Source organism: Zea mays, chromosome 2 (genome assembly GCF_902167145.1).
Source record: "Zea mays cultivar B73 chromosome 2, Zm-B73-REFERENCE-NAM-5.0, whole genome shotgun sequence".
Classification (NCBI taxonomy): Eukaryota; Viridiplantae; Streptophyta; class Magnoliopsida; order Poales; family Poaceae; genus Zea; species Zea mays.
This window is the reverse complement of record NC_050097.1, coordinates 38,651,031-38,669,189: the sequence shown is the minus strand read 5'-3', so window position 1 is coordinate 38,669,189 and position 18,159 is coordinate 38,651,031. Positions and strand designations below refer to the sequence as shown.

Here is an 18,159-nt window from a genome sequence, read left to right as displayed (position 1 = left end):
TCTCAGCAGCACTTCCCCTCTCTCTAAAGGCTTATAACTTTGCCTCTACACAAACTAGAGAGATACACAAGAGAGGGAGAGAGAGAATTGATCCAAATGATGTATGCACTTGTTGGCTGCACTTGTGTACTTGTTGGAGGCGCCTAGGGGTCCCTTTTATAGTCCCAAGGGGCCTAGGAGCCGTTGGAATTCCATTAGAAAGGCATTTCTTGCCTTCTGTCGGGTGGTGCACCGGACAGTCCGGTGCACCACCGGACATGAACAGTGCTTGTCCGGTGCGTGACCTCCTTCCTTTTTTGGCGAAGCTGACCGTTGCCCCTCGGACCTCTTGGCGCACCGGACAATCCGATGCGCCAACTGACCGTTGGCTCAGGCCACGCGTCGCCCGATGATTGCGCTGCCAACCGTTGGCGCAGGTGTTGTTGGCTCACCGGACAGTCCGGTGCACACCGGACAGTCCGGTAAATTTTAGCCTCAGCGCCCCAATCGATTCCCGAGAGCGGCGAGTTCGCCAGCCGAGCATCTGGGGCACCGGACACTGTTCGGTGCGCCCGCAGCAAGTGCTCTACTGGCTTTTCAGCTGGACTTCCTTTGCTCTTTTGGATTTGACTCAAATTGGTCCCTGACACTTAGAGAAATATGTTAGCTCCAAAAACAATTCACTAGGGCCAGAGACATACCTTGATTCTTTACATGTCTTAACCACTTAGCACATATTGCAATGACATGTGTTGGACATCTAAACTATCAAGTCAACTTGACTTGATCTAGATTGACATATCTGAGCTCCAACACCCTACAAAGGTCACATAGAATATATCTAAACATAGGAACAACCCAAACTAAAGATCAAGGTGAACTTAGCTCTTTTGGGTTGCTTCCAGTTCTAGCTTTGACACTACTCCTCCTTCTAGTGACCTTGTTCAGTTCTTGAGCTTGATCTTGAGTCTTATGACTTACACCACATAATTGTAGATGTTACCTTATTGGTTGTAAGTCCTGTCCTTATGTAGTGATCCTTGATGCACCATAACTCTTCTTAACTCGATCAACCTTGACTTTGCAAGTCTTCTTCTTCACCCCTGGCTTTGGGTTCCTGGTCTCCTTGACCTTCTCCCGTGCACTCGGTACCTCGAAGCTCTTCTTGCTTCCATCCTTGGCTTGATCGGTTGTCTCTGAGTTACGCACACCGAGTCTCACTTAAGCAATGTCCATCTTACTTGTGATGTCCATTATCTATAGATAATCCAGTCTTTGGACCATCACACTTGTTCACTTGTGTTGAACCCTATTAGCTTTCCATTAAGCACATGTTCAACACTTAGCACACTTGTTAGTCCTTTAATTAGGTTGTCATCCAAACCACCAAAACCCACAAGAGAGCTTTCAACGGGTAACTAGGTAGCTGGATCTCTTCGAGAGGTGGTATGATAGAGGATGCACAACGAGGCAAAAACTAGCCATGTTGCCAGTAGAAACGGGGAGGATGAGGCCAAGAGGGGGTGGACTTCTGGATCAAGAACTGTGAGTGCCTTTTGTTGTATTAGTTCATTTGTGTAAAATTTTCTAATTCTTTGCTATGCAAGAATACATGTGATTTCATTAATAAACAAACAAACATTCAATCTGGATTCTGGAATAGCATATTAAATGAGCAGACATTGTATCTTTTGACAAGCTGACTGTAGTTCTCTTTTAACATTTTACCTTCTATTGCATTTTTTCTTCCACTTCTTTTTCCAAAGAGTTGTATTTTAGTGAGAGTTTACTTAGGTTTATCCTGAGCCATTAAATTTGATATATAAGAACCTATATGCCTTTTAGCACTAAGATAATCCCCACTTTATACCTAAACAATAGCATACAAGTTGTCATTTGCAAGATCTATATTTGATCCAGCTTCACTTATGTCATCATTATCATCTACTGCTATTCTATAGATGATGGCTGCCATGTTGGGGGCCTTCGTCCTCCGAAGGTCCTCAAAAATGTGGTTTAACAATGTTTTCCAAGTGTAACATGTAAACAGGTACCTTCGGATATAGATCAAAGTCGTACACAAGCATGGTCAGAACGAAGGATGATGCTGCTCCAAAGCTACGGGCGGAATAGCTTCAGTCAACAGCAGAAAAAGGAACCGACTTAAAGGGGAAAAGGCCATCCAGTCCTCGATGAGTTGTCCATAATACAGTAGTAAATGTGAAGGACATAAATGTAATTTTACATAGGTTGCGCCCTGTGCCTATAAATATATGAACAGTATTCTCGTATTGTTCACGTTGACTTGCATTTGCTCGTACGTCACGCTTGGATTTTTGTCTTCTGTCAAGCCGAAGGTATAAATATAATTCAATATTGTTCACGTTCATTCATAATGATATAATAAAGAAATATTAATGATGTCATATGATCATTTATGTTATTTCTCATGTCTCATATGCTTCTCCTTTCATTAATATATATATATACTATGATGATAAAGGTACATCCTTCATGACCTTTGTCTGAAGATCATTATATCCTGAGGAGAATGATGCTTCAAAGGACGAAGGGCATTAACCATTAACCTTTTATGTGTTGCCTTGTTCTTAATTCATAGCATTTGAGAACAAGTCCCCAACATTGGCGCCCACCTCCGGTGAACCCTTTTTTCGACCACCTTCGGCAAGCACCGACCTTCGTCATGCCGCCGAAGAAAACTTCAGCGCCAGGGGCTGCCGCACTATAGCCACTAGACCCAAATCAAGAGACCCTTTCTCTCCGAGAGGCCCGAAGCCAGAAGAAGAAGGCCACTAGTCCAACACTCCAGGAGGAAGAGTTGGACCAAGAAATCAGAAACATGGAGATAATCCATCAGCAAGTACAAAGGAAGAAGGAGAAGATGGCCCGACTGGCTGATCTTCAAAGGCAGATCGACGAAGCCACTGAAGAAGTACACCATCTTGCTCAAGACGAACAAGATCAAAGGCCCCAGCACAGGGAGTTTCATCAAGAAGGCCTATTCAACGAGGATGGATGGTATGATGATTTTAATCATGATACCTTTACCTTTGATGCTGCTTCTCCCTTGGCAGCAGAACTGCAAGCTATCCCATGGCATCCATCATACAAGCCACCTCAACTCCCTATGTATGATGGGCATTCGGATCCGAAGCAGTTTTTGATGAGTTATGAAGCAACTATATCTTCATATGGAGGCAATGTAGTTGTTATGGCCAAGTCCTTCGTCATGGCAGTTCGCAATGTGGCCCAGACATAGTATTCTTCTCTTCGGCCATGGACTATTACTTCGTGGCAGAAGCTCAAGGATATGCTACTGACAAGTTTCCAAGGTTTTCAGACGAGGCCGGTCACAGCTCAGGCCTTGTTTCAATGCACGCAAGACCACGAGGAGTATCTACAGGCATACGTCCGAAGGTTCTTGCGTCTGAGAGCGCAAGCACCTATAGTGCCCAATGAAATTGTCATTGAGGCCATGATCAAGTGGCTTCGTCCAGGACCTACTGCTCAGTATTTTGCTAGAAAGCCTCCACAGATTCTGGATAAGCTGCTTCAAAAGATGGATGAATACATCCGGGCTGACAACGACTTCCGCCAAAGAAGGGAGGAGGCTTACAGGTTCTCTGAGATGGCCAGGGGCTTAGGAGGAAGAATCTACCCAAGGCATGTCAGGTCAATTCACAACTCCACTCAGAGTGACGACAGAGGAAGTCAGCCGCAGAGGCCGCAGTATACTTCACAATCTTCGGGGTATCAACAAAGCTCTTTCCGGCCGCCAGCTCCAAGAGGCAGAGGTGCCAGGGGCTTCGGAGGAAGATATGGGGACCAGCCTAGAAAGATCTACTGCTTATTTTGTGGAGAAGACAAGGGCCATACTACAAGAATGTGCCAAATTACTATCCAAAAGCAGAAGGAGATCGTAGAAGCCGAAGCTCGGCAAAGCCAACCGAAGCAGGTTCTGCATACTGCTTCGTGTCACTCACCCTACATACCAGAATATATGGGCAACCATTCTGCAGCCTCTGTTGCTTCGGCTAGTCAGCCACAGGCTTCTTGGCCACAACTTCCACCTCCGCCGCCACTACAACCTACCTATTCACGAGGTCAGCAGCCAGAAGGGAGCCATCAGACCCATCAGCAGTGAGACCTCAGGGAGGAATCCGAAGCTCGCACAGTCAACAGTACTGTGCTAGAATCAAAACACATCTATTGAGACATATCCTACCTCTGAAGCACTTTTATATTCCTTGTCATTTTCTTTTTTAATAAAGAACAATCAATGTAAATCTAGTCTTCTTGTCATTTTCAAATAGCTTCGTTCTTGAGAAATATATCTTTTCATAGATTTACGAAGCCCCAAATTGCCGAAGCTCAAAAGTTGTTCCTAAGGGAATGCAGAGCTAAAAATCGCATTGTAACTTTACCGAAGCTATAGAAAGTTGTTCCAAAGGAACGCAGCGTAAGTTCGCCGAAGCTACAAAAAGTCGTTCCCAAGGGAGCGCAGTGTAAGTTTTCTGCTCAAAAGTCGTTCCAAAGGGAATGCAGAGCCAAATACCACCGAAATAGAAGGCGAAGAAGTTTAAAAGACGTTCCTAAGGGGATGCAGAACTTACACCGAAAAATAAGCGGTGAAGCCAAAAAAATAAACGGCAAAGAGATTTTGATCATTCCTAAGGGGACGCAAAGATTGTGCTTCAGTGGGAGTATGTGTCTTCAGCATTAGCATCATTCTTTGCATCATATCATCACATCATATCACATAGCATCTCATCATACATCATACCACACCAATGACATCAATTAAAAACAAAGCCAACCTTCGGAGATTGCCTTACAAAAATGAAAAGGTGCTAAGACAAAAGCAAGCTAAGAATTGCGGCTTCATCAATCCTGATATGGAAGAAGGGATCTATTGATTACGAAGCATCGACGTTTTTACGAAGAGTGGATGATCTTACGAAGGATAAAAATTCTTCTTTGCGAAGCATGAAAAGAAGGGAAGGTGTTTTTTCGCCAACGGCTCAAAAACGGTATGTACATAAAATTTCATGCATCGCAAAGAGTTGATCTACAAATAACTTACATATTACACTGAGAAATATAAACATCAAATATTACAAACTTAGTTCAACAAATGTTAAATTAACACCCTAGAAAATATTTTTACAATTACTCCTATTCTTCCTTCAGAACTTTCTCTGCGACTTCGTTAAGCAGTTTGGTAACAACTTCGTCGACAATGGCTTCGGCCACATTGATGACTTCTATTGCTTTCCTCGTTTCTGGGTCAGCCAATGGGTCGAACGGCTCCGGAGGAGGAGGTAGTTCAGCTGCAGTAGAAAGCATCATTTAGCTCGAAGTCACGAAAATAAACAAAGCTAAAAGCTATTAAGAAGTACCTATCCGTCTTTCGAGTTCCGCAGCTCTCTCAGCTTCTTTCGTTGCTTCCCGAGCGTCATGAATATCTTTTTCGCTCTTCTTCATTATTTCATGAGCCATCTTTCAGCCGCCATTTTCCCAGATATCAGTAAAAAAATTTCCGCCTATTAGACTTGCTTCGGCTGAGGGGGTCTTTTGTATCGTCAATAGAGAAGGCACTTTCGGCCTAGGCCAAGGTTTTAACATGTTCACAGCCCGCCTTCTCCAGGACAGCGACAACTCCTCTCGCGCCAGAGAAGGCGCAGACGTCCCCACGATCACTTAGGATTTCCTCAAAAGCTTCGGCTTCACAACTGATCCACTCAATAACGCCCTCAGGGTCACCTCGTATGAAATTGTCTTCATTAGAGTAGGCGCCCACGTTGGCGAAGCTAGTCTTCATCTTTTTCACGCACTCCACAGATTTTTCAAAACACCTTTCCTTTGATGCACGAAGCTCTGCAACTGTCTTTTCAAAGTAATTTTCCAGTACTCACTGGCATCTCGATCAGCTTCAGTGACAACGCATTTTAATTTGGCCTCAACCAATTGTTTCCGAAGATCTTCAATTTCACTCTTCTGGGCTTCAGCTTGAACTTTGGAATTAGCTTCGTCTTCTTTTATTTTGTTTATCAATGAAATTAATATTTTATCTTTTTCAAGGCCTTCGTTTCTTAGCTCAATCACCTCTGAGCGAAGGTTGTCCAGAGCCATTCTATACCCTTCATCTTCGATATTTTCCTGAGCCCTGAGGGCATTGCTAAGGATCAAGCCCTGCAAGAGGAGAACAGAATTAAGTATAAATAAATAAAATAATTCGTCTTCAAATACAAGAATTGATTTTCGTACCTTTATACTATTATATGCTAAACTGACAGCTAGTTCATCCTTTGATAATACGGAGAGGCCGTCTTCTAGTTTCGGAAATCCGAAGCTTCTTCCTATCTCCCGGCTGACGAATATCTCTTTGTTATCCGGGAGATAGTATAAAAAGTCTTCTTCTCCGCTGCCATTAAACACCAGTGCCCCTTTCGGGTATTTCAGTCTTTGGGCATAATGTTGGGCTTCTCGTTTTTCTTCTGAAGTAAGTGTCTTTCCTGAAGCATGGCGGATGATGTAATCAATGCTCTCTTCCAAAGCTTCGGGAGCAGGAGTAGCAATCTTTTTAGGCGAAGTTTGTTCTGAGGTTTTTTCTTATGTTGTCTTGTCTTCAGTTTTCGAAGGTTTTTTCTCGGCAAGCTTAGAAGGCCCAGCCTCGGAACTAGCTTGGCTTGCTGCAGCTTCAGTTTCAGCCAGTTTTGATTCAGGTTCGGCTTGTAGTTTTGAAACCTCGGCGGTTTTCTTTGAAGGAGTAGAGCTTAAAGCCTTTACTGATTCTAACACATCTAGTACATTTGCCATCCTTCTTCTTTTGGGAGTTGCCACAAGACTTTTTCCAGCCTTCGGCATGGTTACTTCTGTCGAAGGGCTTAAAATTCTTAACACTTCTGTTCCTTCAATTTTTTGTTCTTCCACCTTATTTTTATCGACTTTTGACACATCTAGCACGGATGAAGATACCTTCGGCATCGTATCTGGATCCTCAGCTTTCTGTGTAGGAGGAATAGGCTCCTTTGGTTTAGCAGTTGAAGAAGTTTCCCCACCAAACTCGGGTACCTCGGCCGGCTCGATATAGCGTGGCCGGTGGGTGAGAACTTTCAACCTTCTGCTCTTCGGCGCGGGCTCATCTGGAGTGGCCGAAGCAGCAGTCTTGGCCGAAGCTGCGGTTTTCCTCTTTCTTCCTCGTCCCCGCAGCGGGTAGCAGTAATCAGGGTAAACAAAACCAATGGCATCAAAAACTCTATTCAATCTTTTTTTCCTCGGCCCCCGAAGGATGTGGATAATGCATCATCTTCTGCTTTGGAATATGACCCAAGCAATTCATCATTTATAGATTCAATACATTTTAGCCAGTCGTCATTTGGTTCATCAAATTTATCTGAAGGTATATTTTAGTCGAACCAGGTCACCTTCGCCAAACTCGGTGACAGACTCCTTCGTCATCTCCCAATTCTCTCCAAGAGGCCATACTCTGAACGCTATATGTTCTTGAATTAGGTCTCTTGTACCAATGAAGAAGCATACATTACCAAAGGCCTTCTGGCATGCTTCGGCGGCCTCATCGTTTTCAACCTTCGGCCTTCGTAGGCCGAAGCGGGACCATATGGGACGCATAATGACCTCCTTAATATCCTCTCTCTCTCTCTCTCTGCTAAGTCGTTTTTCACATAGAACCATTCCTCCATCCAATTTCCCGGCCATCTTTTCCTGAATGTTGGTACTGGGTAGCTTGAGTTGGGACGGGCGGTAAATCCGTAACAACCGAAGTTGTTGTGATACTTTTCCTTTCTCGTAGCCTTCGTCTCATACATAAGTTCATGCATGCTACAGAAACATTTTACGCTTGGCTCTATCCCTTGGCTCCTTACCGCCCAGACGAAAACTCCCGTTCTCAATATGGCTTCGGGGGTCACTTGATGAAGGAAAATTTGGAAGGTTTTCAACACTTCCACCACGAACCTGCTCAGTGGGAACCGAAGCCCAGCTTTAAAAAAGCTTCGAAAGATCACAACTTCATCCTTCTCAGGCGCAGGAGTGCTATTGTTTTCGCCAGCCCTCACAATAGATAAATCCCAAAAGTACCTTCCCCTCATGCTCTCAATGTGACTTTGCTTGATGGTCGAGTTCCCGAAAATTGTATGGCTTGGCCTCCACGGCCGATCTTCGGAATCTTCACCCCCACTCTCTGCATCATAACTGTCACTAGTATCCTCAGACAAGCCCTCCAACATTTCTTTTGTAATCTTCTCTGTATTTGATTTTGCCATTGATTCTAGAAACCCAGCTATATAAGGATCCACAGCCTTCTTCTGTTCAAAGAGCTTCCTCTTCGGTTAGCTTCGTCTCAGCAACAACTTTCTTGTCTTGAGACATCTTTTATTCGGAAATAACGAAAACATGCTCTTCAAGACGAAGCTGAAAGAACTCGAAAAACTAAGCAAACGTTGGTGAGCAAGAGCTATAAAATTGAGCAAATAAAGCAAGCGGCGCAAATAGCATACCAAATGTGGCCAGTGTGAGTTCTTATTTATACGCCCGACGCGCCCCGAGTGGGAGGGTCCCGTCTGTCATTGACTGTTGCTATTCTAGCAAAGGGAAGGTGTTTTTTCGGACCTTCGGTTTAAGGCCTTCGTCCAGGTCGCAGACTAAATTCGTTATCTCAAACGAATTAATACCGCGAGGGGCTACTGTTGGGGGCCTTCGTCCTCCGAAGGTCCTCAAAAACGTGGTTTAACAATGTTTTCCAAGTGTAACATGTAAACAGGTACCTTCGGATATAGATCAAAGTCGTACACAAGCATGGTCAGAACGAAGGATGATGCTGCTCCGAAGCTACGGGCGGAATAGCTTCGGCTCAACAGCGGAAAAAGGAACCGACTTGAAGGAGAAAAGGCCGTCCAGTCCTCGATGAGTTGTCCATAATACAGTAGTAAATGTGAAGGACATAAATGTAATTTTACATAGGCTGCGTCCTGTGCCTATAAATAGATGAACAATATTCCCGTACTGTTCACGTTGACCTGCATTTGCTCGTACGTCACGCTTGGATTTTTGCCTTATGTCAAGCCGAAGGTATAAATATAATTCAATATTGTTCACGTTCATTCATAATGATATAATAAAGAAATATTAATAATGTCATATGATCATTTATGTTATTTCTCATGTCTAATATGCTTCTTCTTTCATTAATATATATATATATATACAATGATGATGAAGGTACATCCTTCATGACCTTCGTCTAAAGATCATTATATCCTGAGGGGAATAATGCTTCGAAGGACGAAGGGCATTAACCATTAACCTTTTCTGTGTTGCCTTGTTCTTAATTCATAGCATTTGAGAACAAGTCCCCAACATGTCCCACCAGGCTTCGAGCAGCTGGACAACTCCAAATTTCTTTTATTGTCTATACCTGATATTTTGATTTTGCTGTGGAGGCCACACGCCACCACCAGCGGCTGGGAGCTGCATAGAATCTAGAGTTCTAACTTTTTTACTGTCCTTAGCTGTTATTGTTACTGTCTTCTGGAGGCACTTTTCCCATTTCTCCTAAAGTAAACTGACACTACGGTAATGAATATGTTGCCAACGATCCTTGGGATGAATAAGATCAACTTTAAGCTTCTCCATAAAGCAATATCTCGAAAAAATGAACTAAAAAATTAAGTTGTGTCATACGATTGATTATGGCACTGATATACACTTTTGAGTTCTGATGAAAATAAATTCATATTAAATTATGCTATCGAACCATTTTGTCAATCGTGCGTCTACACATGTGCATGTTCCTATATATCTAAACTACTGAATATACTCTAATATATTTTACTTGACCTGTAATATATGTTGAATAAATGGCTGCACATATATATAGTTGATTATGCCACTGATACACGTCTTTTGGGCTATGATGAAAAATAAATTCAAGTTAAATTATGTTGTTAGACCATTTTGTCAATCGTTCATCTACACATGTACATATTCTTATATATATCTAAACTACTAAATATATTCTAACATATTTTACTTGACCTGTAGGCTTCATCGTGAGTATTTTTTAAGGAATAGATCCTCAATGAAATGGATACCCTTACAAGATGACAATGATCCTCAACGAAATGGATACCCTTACAGGATGGCAATGATCCTTATTTTTGAAAACATGTTATTCTCTTTGAATTTCACTATGTGTTCATTGATCATCATTTTGCAGGATGACAATGATGAGTAGAACGAAAATAGGAGATCTGATGGAAAATGGGTTGGATCAAGAAGTCAACTAAATGGAAGTTACTCTGATCATCGAAGTTATAATGGTACCTACTTGCTTACTAGAGAAAATTTCTTTGTGATGCCACGTTTGTTTGTATTTCTTGATTGGATATGGCCCCATATACATGTTTCCTCCGAGTGTTTTGGAATCCTTATCTCCCCTTTTTTCGGTATCTGTAGCAACCCTGTAGTACTAAAGACTGGTGTTATAATCGGAATATGGTTGTTTTGTTAGAAAGTAATATTATGTCAATGAAATTTACTTGAGGAAAGATGCTCTGTTGCACAAATACTTAGGGTTGATTATGAGGTTTATCTAGGATTTGATGCACCCTCATTACCTGTTACCTACCACATCTCTTTTTTTGAAGCTGTCTTAAGGACCTATTGAATGGATATATGTTGTCGATGCTATATGATGATGAACATCTCATCTGTTGCAATGTTCCACCTCCACGATTTTGTCCTATCGGCTCTCACGTCACCCCCTCCTCAATCCCCTTCCTGAAGAGCTCCCTTCCCTCCGCATTGCCTTTTTGCTGAGTCTAGTTGGTCGAAAGGATTATGAAAGCAGAATGTGCTTAGGATATATAATTCTTTCTTCGGGTAAGTATTCTTGGAGACCACATTGTCTGTTAATTTACTTTTTATGGAGTTCCCTAGTGTGTGGGTTTGAATATGGTGGAAGCTGGACCTGTATTGGTAGCCCCTCAAGTTTCTCTTGCAGTAGACACTACAAATTTCATCTTTTGTATAGTTGTTATTACCTAAGCACCAAAGCCCTCCCTCCCATTTGGCGGCATCAGATTCTCAGTCATGCAAGAGCAGATCCTCGGTGACCAACTGAACCAGCTATCCTATCATAGATTAATTGACCCAGGTTGCATACATGGAGTTCCTTCACGGTTCTAGAAAACTAAAATTGTTTTATAATTTGGAATGGAGGAAGTAATAGATAGGAGTATGAATTCACATGGACCACATGATAATTACGTGGGGAGATTTATTGCAAAATTTTGCTCTGGTGTCCATTTATCGTATGTTTTCCTAACACTACGGATGTACGATTTGTTGTCTGAATTGTTTCTATGGAACATAGGAAGCAACATGCATTTGAGAAACAATAGGAAATAAAAGAAGAGCAGCATCAATAATTTGATCACCAGCTTACATTTCTATTTGGGTTTTTCTTCCGTACAATATAGTCCCCAGTTTGTTTGAAGCAACTAGCGTTTGAACTCCTTGAGCTTCTTCTTTCTGCATTTCCAGAGCTAGATGGCACCGTGAGGAGGTGGCGTGAAGATAAAAAACAATTATGTGCCCAGTTTCTGACTGGCCCCATGTTAACTTGATAGCAACAAAAAAAGTTTGGAACAAGATAGATGTGTATATTAATGTCCACGGACTGTTACCTGATGTCGGATTTCTAGCAAATAATTATTTGCTTCATCTTCATGTATACTTCAGTAACCAGTTCCTAAACTCCCACCTGCATTCCTCACGCCCCAACATTCTTAAATGAGCACAAAGATCATGTTGCACGCCTCTTCAACTATATTTAGGATCCATTTTACCAGGTCCCATAGACATTGCATTTTCAACAGAACCCTCTCTAATAGTTACGTGGGCTGATTTTGCCCTGCAAGAGGAAAAAACAAAGTTCAGGGGAAAACCAAGGTACCGCCAACAATTAAATTTGGATGCTCGCTTATCAGGTTTCATTTGGACACGTTGTTAGCTGTGTGAGTCATGAAGTGGTAAGAAAAACAGACAAGACCCGAGGATAAGCAATAGTAAGTTAAAAAAGAAAAAACTACAAATTATTGGAAGCACACATCCTCGAACTAATATTTGTTTTGTAGACAGTTGGTCCAAGTGTCTATATCAATGCCATACTAATTTCTTTCCTAGGACGAAAAAGCAAAAGAAGCTGCTACAAGAAGATGCATTAAGATTTTAGGGTACACTAATCTCAACTTATTCTACTAGAACAGTGTATATGTTCTGATGATTGTATATAATGGTGGTTTGGCATGATAGGAATCATAAGGTTCCATTTGATGGATACTCAGGTATCACAGATGCCATAACTATCGAATTTGTTTATACTACAAGCAATTAAGATTCCATTTCAATTTAGGCATAAATATTTCATAGGTTACTATTCTAATGCAGGTGGCTGCAACTTTAAAAGAAAAACTTAGTTAGGCTTGTTTGAGTTCGGCATAGCATTCATCCTATGGTTTTTTTCATCATTAGTTTATCCTTGCCCACTGATATTCTTAACCTAATTCCTTCGGGCGGTAATACAGAATCACAAAATTTAGGAGAGAGTAACATATGAGCTAGAATTTTATGGCGACAAACCGTATAGTGGGCTTTGTTCACACAATTTAGAACGGTGTGTAGTTAAAGTACTATGTTGGTAGCAATGTGAGAGATGGAAAACAGAACTTGGTTATTTGAGACATCTGCTAGTCGTGACGATGCATGTTTAGTACCATTTGATACAGTTTAGTACCATTTGATGATGCATGTTTAGTATAGATACAATACAAGGGTTATTTGCATATTTAGTACTACCTCCGTTCTTAACTATATGACACCATTGATTTTTTTTTTTTGAAAACTTTAACCAGTTGTTTTATTAAAAAATTGTAAATTATCATTTATCATTTATTTTGTTATGATTTGTTTTATCGTTGTTTGGACATTACTTGAAAATTTACATTTTCGAATAAATACTTTGAATAAGACGAGTAATCAAAGTTTTAAAAAAAATCAACGGCATCATATTTAAGAACAGAGGGAGTATCATTTGACGCAGTGGTGTGTTTTTATGTGTACAAATACAAGGGCTACATGGTTCATGAAGATAACAGATCATTGCAACTTATATATTTTAGATGATGTACAACTTCGAATTGGGACAAAATTATATATATAATCATATCTTCGGTTTGTTTGTAAAAAAAAAGAAAAGAAATGTCATTGTTGTATTTACTGTTGTATATACCATCCTTCTTTTTTATATATACTCTCCCGTCCTAAAATAGTATTCGTTTTAGGATGTTAATAGATTCATGTTTTATATGTGTCTAGATTCGTTATCAATTATCAATCATTTGAATATAGATAAAAACAGAAAGCTAAAACAAACATTATATTTGAATAGAGGAGGGGACAGAGCGAGTACATATTGATACGATGCTAACAAAACAGCGCGCGCAGGGGGCGCGTCAAACACTATTCACTCTGAGCAGCTTTATTATCATCTTGAAGCGCATGCTTTGTCAAACCGTGTGGGTCTCTATGTAAGTGGTTCAATTATCGATATTTCTTTTGAATGAACTATGGTTCAAATAATAAGAGCATGTGGAAATGCAAATTGTTCCAGTACCCTCTGAAAGTCTGGTGTCGTTTTATTAGAATGGAGAAACTGTCAATTAACATTCTGAGTTTGAACAATAACTACAAATTTGGGATGTGTTAGTTTCACCTTTGCCATTTGTTGCTTAAGTCTAGGTACCCTTAATTCTTTACCAATAGTTGGTCATACACGCTTTTGATGGCGAATCATTTGAGCGGTGGTACATAAATCAGGAACCTAGGAAGAGGTACCTGTCCTCTCTTGTTTTTCTCTCCCTCTAGTTAGGCATGATTGTGAGTATTCAGTAAATGAACAAGGCAAAGGCTATCCTTCGTAACCAATAGCCTGCAAAGAGACTGACTCTATTCTTCTAGAAAAAAGAAAGAATTTACATGAACTTTAACTAAAAAGATAATATTCTGTATGTCTCTTGTCCGCGGTCAGGGGCCGGAAGGTCCGCGACCTAGTACAGGGTCTTGGGCTCCCTGCCTGACGGTCGGACGGTCCGCGCCTATAGGTCGGACGGTCCGCGTGTGCGCAGGGGCGGCGAAGGTCGCCGGCGGCGCCTGGATCTCTCTCCCGGGAGGGACCCCGTCAGGGAGGATAGATCCTAGGTGTTGTCTAGGCTCGATAGACCGACCTAGACTCCTCTAATCGACGTAGAGTCGAAGAGAAGCGGAGAATTTGAGGATTGGAATACTAAATTAGGGCTAAACTAGAACTACTCCTAATGTGTAAGGTAAAAACGAGAAATAGACTTGATTTGATCGATTGTTGGGGGGTTTCAATCGGTCGTAGCCCTTCATCTATATAAAGGGGAGGTCTGGATCCGCTTCAAACGGTTTTCCGAGTTAATCCCGCGGTTTTAGGTAACAAATATCACGAGAAACTAGGAACCATAACTGTCTCTACGCACGCGCGGACCGTCAGCGCCACCACCGCGGACAGTCCGGACCGCGGACCGTCCGGCCTCAGGGCCGGACCGTCCGCGAGGCCCTTTTTGGTTTCCAACATAGTCCTACCTCCGTTCTTAAATATATGACACCATTGACTTTTTTAAAAAAACTTTAACCAGTTGTTTTATTAAAAAATTGTAAATTATCATTTATTTTGTTATGATTTGTTTTATCGTTGTTTGGACATTACTTGAAAATTTACATTTTCGAATAAATACTTTGAAAAAGACGAGAGATCAAAGTTTAAAAAAATCAACGGCATCATATTTAAGAACGGAGGGAGTATCATTTGACGCAGTGGTGTATTTTCATGTGTACAGATACAAGGGTTGCCTGGTTCATGAAGATAACAGATCATTACAACTTATATATTTTAGATGATGTACAACTTCGAACTGGGACAAAAATATATATATAATCATATCTTCGGGTTGTTTGTAAAAAAAAAGAAAAGAAATGTCATTGTTGTATTTACTGCTGTATATACCATCCTTCTTTTATATATATACTCTCCCGTCCTAAAATAGTATTCGTTTTAGGATGTTAATGGATTCATGTTTTATATATGTGTCTAGATTCATTATCAATTATCAATCATTTGAATATAGATAAAAACAAAAGGCTAAAACAAACATTATATTTGAATAGAGGAGGGGACAGAGCGAGTACATTTTGATACGATGCTAACAAAACAGCGCGCGCAGGGCGCGCGTCAAACACTAGTTTATATTCACTCTGAGCAGCTTTATTATCATCCCGAAGCGCATGCTTTGTCAAACCGTGTGGGTCTCTATGTAAGTGGTTCAATTATTGATATTTCTTTTGAATGAACTATGGTTCAATTACTAAGAGCATGTGGAAATGCAAATTGTTCCAGTACCCTCTGAAAATCCGGTGTCATTTTATTAGAATGGAGAAGTTGTCAATTAACATTCTGAGTTGTGAACAATAACTACAAATTTGGGATGTGTTAGTTTCACCTTTGCCATTTGTTGCTAAAGTCTAGGTAACCTTAATTCTTCATTAGTAGTTGGTCGAGTGAAGTGAACACCTTTGCCATTTGTTGCTTAAGTCTAGGTACCCTTAATTCTTTACCAGTAGTTGGTCGAGTGATTTGACCATCTGTTTTCGCCTCAGACTTAGGGCTGAAGTCCTGACCTGATGTAACCTTCTTGCGTTTTGCAGACTGAGAATCTATCCGTCATACACGCTTTTGATGGCGAATCATTTGAGCGGTGGTACATAAATCAGGAACCTAGGAAGAGGTACCTGTCCTCTCTTGTTTTTTCTCTCCCTCTAGTTATGCATGATTGTGAGTATTCAGTAAATGAACAAGGCAAAGGCTATCCTTCATAACCAGTAGCCTGCAAAGAGACTGACTCTATTCTTCTAGAAAAAGAAAGCATTTACATGAACTTTAACTAAAAAGGTAATCTTCTGTATGTCTCTTGTGCTCATTAAATAAATAGAAAATCTTCACTGGGCAATAGCAGAAGTAACTTTGGTATACCAACCAAAAAAGCAGAGTAGAGAGAAACGGCTGCTTTCAGTGATTACATGTGCACCCTGTAGCCCATATCCACAAGCAACCATTCATTTGGTTGCTGGATGGAGGCTATCTGCATGCACAAACTTATAACTTATTATTGCATATGTGAAGAAGTATACTAATCCCCCTTTCCTCCTGGTGCAGGCGTCTTTCAGATGCACACGAGTTGGTGTCATAATTCTATAACATAAAAGGTATTATGCCAATCTGTTTTCCCCCTTTCACCTTTCTGTATGCTACATCAGAATTCTATGTGCCTCACTTGTTATGTAAGACTTATGCTTGCTGAATTAACTAGAGACCACAAGCAACATTTATGGTGTGCAGCAATACTGGGAGCAACAAAGATATCTCCGGAAGAAAATTTGGCTTCAAACCTGGCTAAGACGGGAAATTGAGGCCCTTAGGCCATGTTCGTTTGATCCCAAAACCATAGTGATTGAGGGGGATTGGAAAGAATTGGAGAGGATTTTGACTTGTAGAGGATTTAATCCCCCTCAATCCTTATAGATTGGCACAAGACGAACAGGGCCTTACTCGGGTAAGCCGTTGTTACCTATTAGCACTACAGCTATTTCATAGGTTACAAGAATCATGAGTGCCTTTAGCTACTGGGGTAGGCGACCTAGCTTTTGTTAAGGACGAGAACGTTGAGGTCATAGTCCACCATATTCAGGTGTCATCAGATCCTTCATGAAGAGGCTCGAAAAGGAGCACACGTCGTCAAGGACGACTTCAGCAGAGAAGATGCTGCTAGGCCGTTCCTCCTCGGCCGAACGCGTCGCCGAGGTGGAGGCGAGCTCTTCCTGGCCTCGGATCTCAACATGGAAGCCTACAACAAACTGCGTGTCCAGAGGTTTAGGGAGTCCAGCTCTCATCTAACAAGAGAGCAAGATGCACTGCCTCGCTTGAGGAGCACTACATGTATTTCCTGTGTAACGACACGGACTGTGATGAGATGTAGTAGTGATCTGCGATTTCTTTTTCTTTTTTTGGCAACATGCGTCCTTGTTAATCCCTGGTACTATGCTGCCTTTTTTTTAGCCTGGCCCCGATTACTAGAGAGTTCACTATACAACCTAATGATCACATGAAACATACATAGCAGTGGCGAACTTGTTTGATTTTTTTTAATAAAATAGAAAAGAAAAAACTAAGGGATGAACTTCGGATTTGAAGCTGTTGAAGAACAGTAAAACATTGTTATAGGGCACGGATAATAATTGCACTCTCAAAAGGCTCTAATTTCACGCCTAACCGGGTCCAGTCCATTGCAGCTCGCAGTCCGGTTGTTTCCAAACACGGAAAAGGAAAATATGTTGGGCTCGAGGTTAAAGGTCCATGGACTACAAGCAGTGGCCCACGAGAACTCAAGCAGCAGCGCGCACAAGTGCAGAACGCGTTTCGTTCGGTCTCAGGATTTAGCACCACCTCGCCAGGCGAAGGCAGACGCGCCACGAGCTCGCGCTATAAGATGAGCGCTCCGTGCTCCATTGCTCCATACTTACCTGGACGGGGTCGACTAGGGATCAAGAAGCCCAGTGGCCTAGGTCAGTGGCCTGCATTGCACATGGCGGGTGCGCTGGCTTACCATCTCCCCAAGTGGGAGAGTGGACGTCATAATTTGTGGTAGAGGGGGTACGCGTTCGCGCGGCCCCTGCCAATTCTGATAAATTTAATTCTGGTCCTTTGGCGTTTGGAAGTTGGGTAGCTTTATTGTTCTCTGCACTGTTTTTAGAGTTTCAAAAGGAGATAAGCTAATCTTAACTTATTGACACCGTAGACGATATTAAATTTGTCCCTTCGATATTTGGCTGGTAAGATTTTGGGCTTTTGACAGGAGATCCTCATCCTGTTCCTAACTCACCACTAGTATTATATAGACGTACATATGAAAGGCATATTCTTATAGCATTTGCTTATTTGAGACATAAATCTCGGTGTTCTTTTCTATCAATTTAATCAGACTTCAAAAGGTTTGACTAAGA

The 18,159-nt window shown here is 41.5% G+C and overlaps 1 long non-coding RNA gene and 1 other non-coding gene across 2 annotated transcripts; both read left to right on the top strand.

Annotated features, from left to right (window-relative positions):
* The first annotated feature begins 15,800 nt into the window (after positions 1-15,800).
* On the top strand, positions 15,801-17,158 carry LOC111590870 (uncharacterized). Its single transcript, XR_002750006.2, has 3 exons — positions 15,801-15,887; positions 16,316-16,365; positions 16,470-17,158. It is a non-coding gene; the product is annotated as an uncharacterized lncRNA (long non-coding RNA).
* Positions 17,159-17,671: 513 nt separating this feature from the next.
* LOC111590947 (U1 spliceosomal RNA) lies at positions 17,672-17,832 on the top strand. The gene has a single exon (XR_004856737.1). It is a non-coding gene; the product is annotated as a U1 spliceosomal RNA (small nuclear RNA).
* The last annotated feature ends 327 nt before the right edge of the window (positions 17,833-18,159 follow it).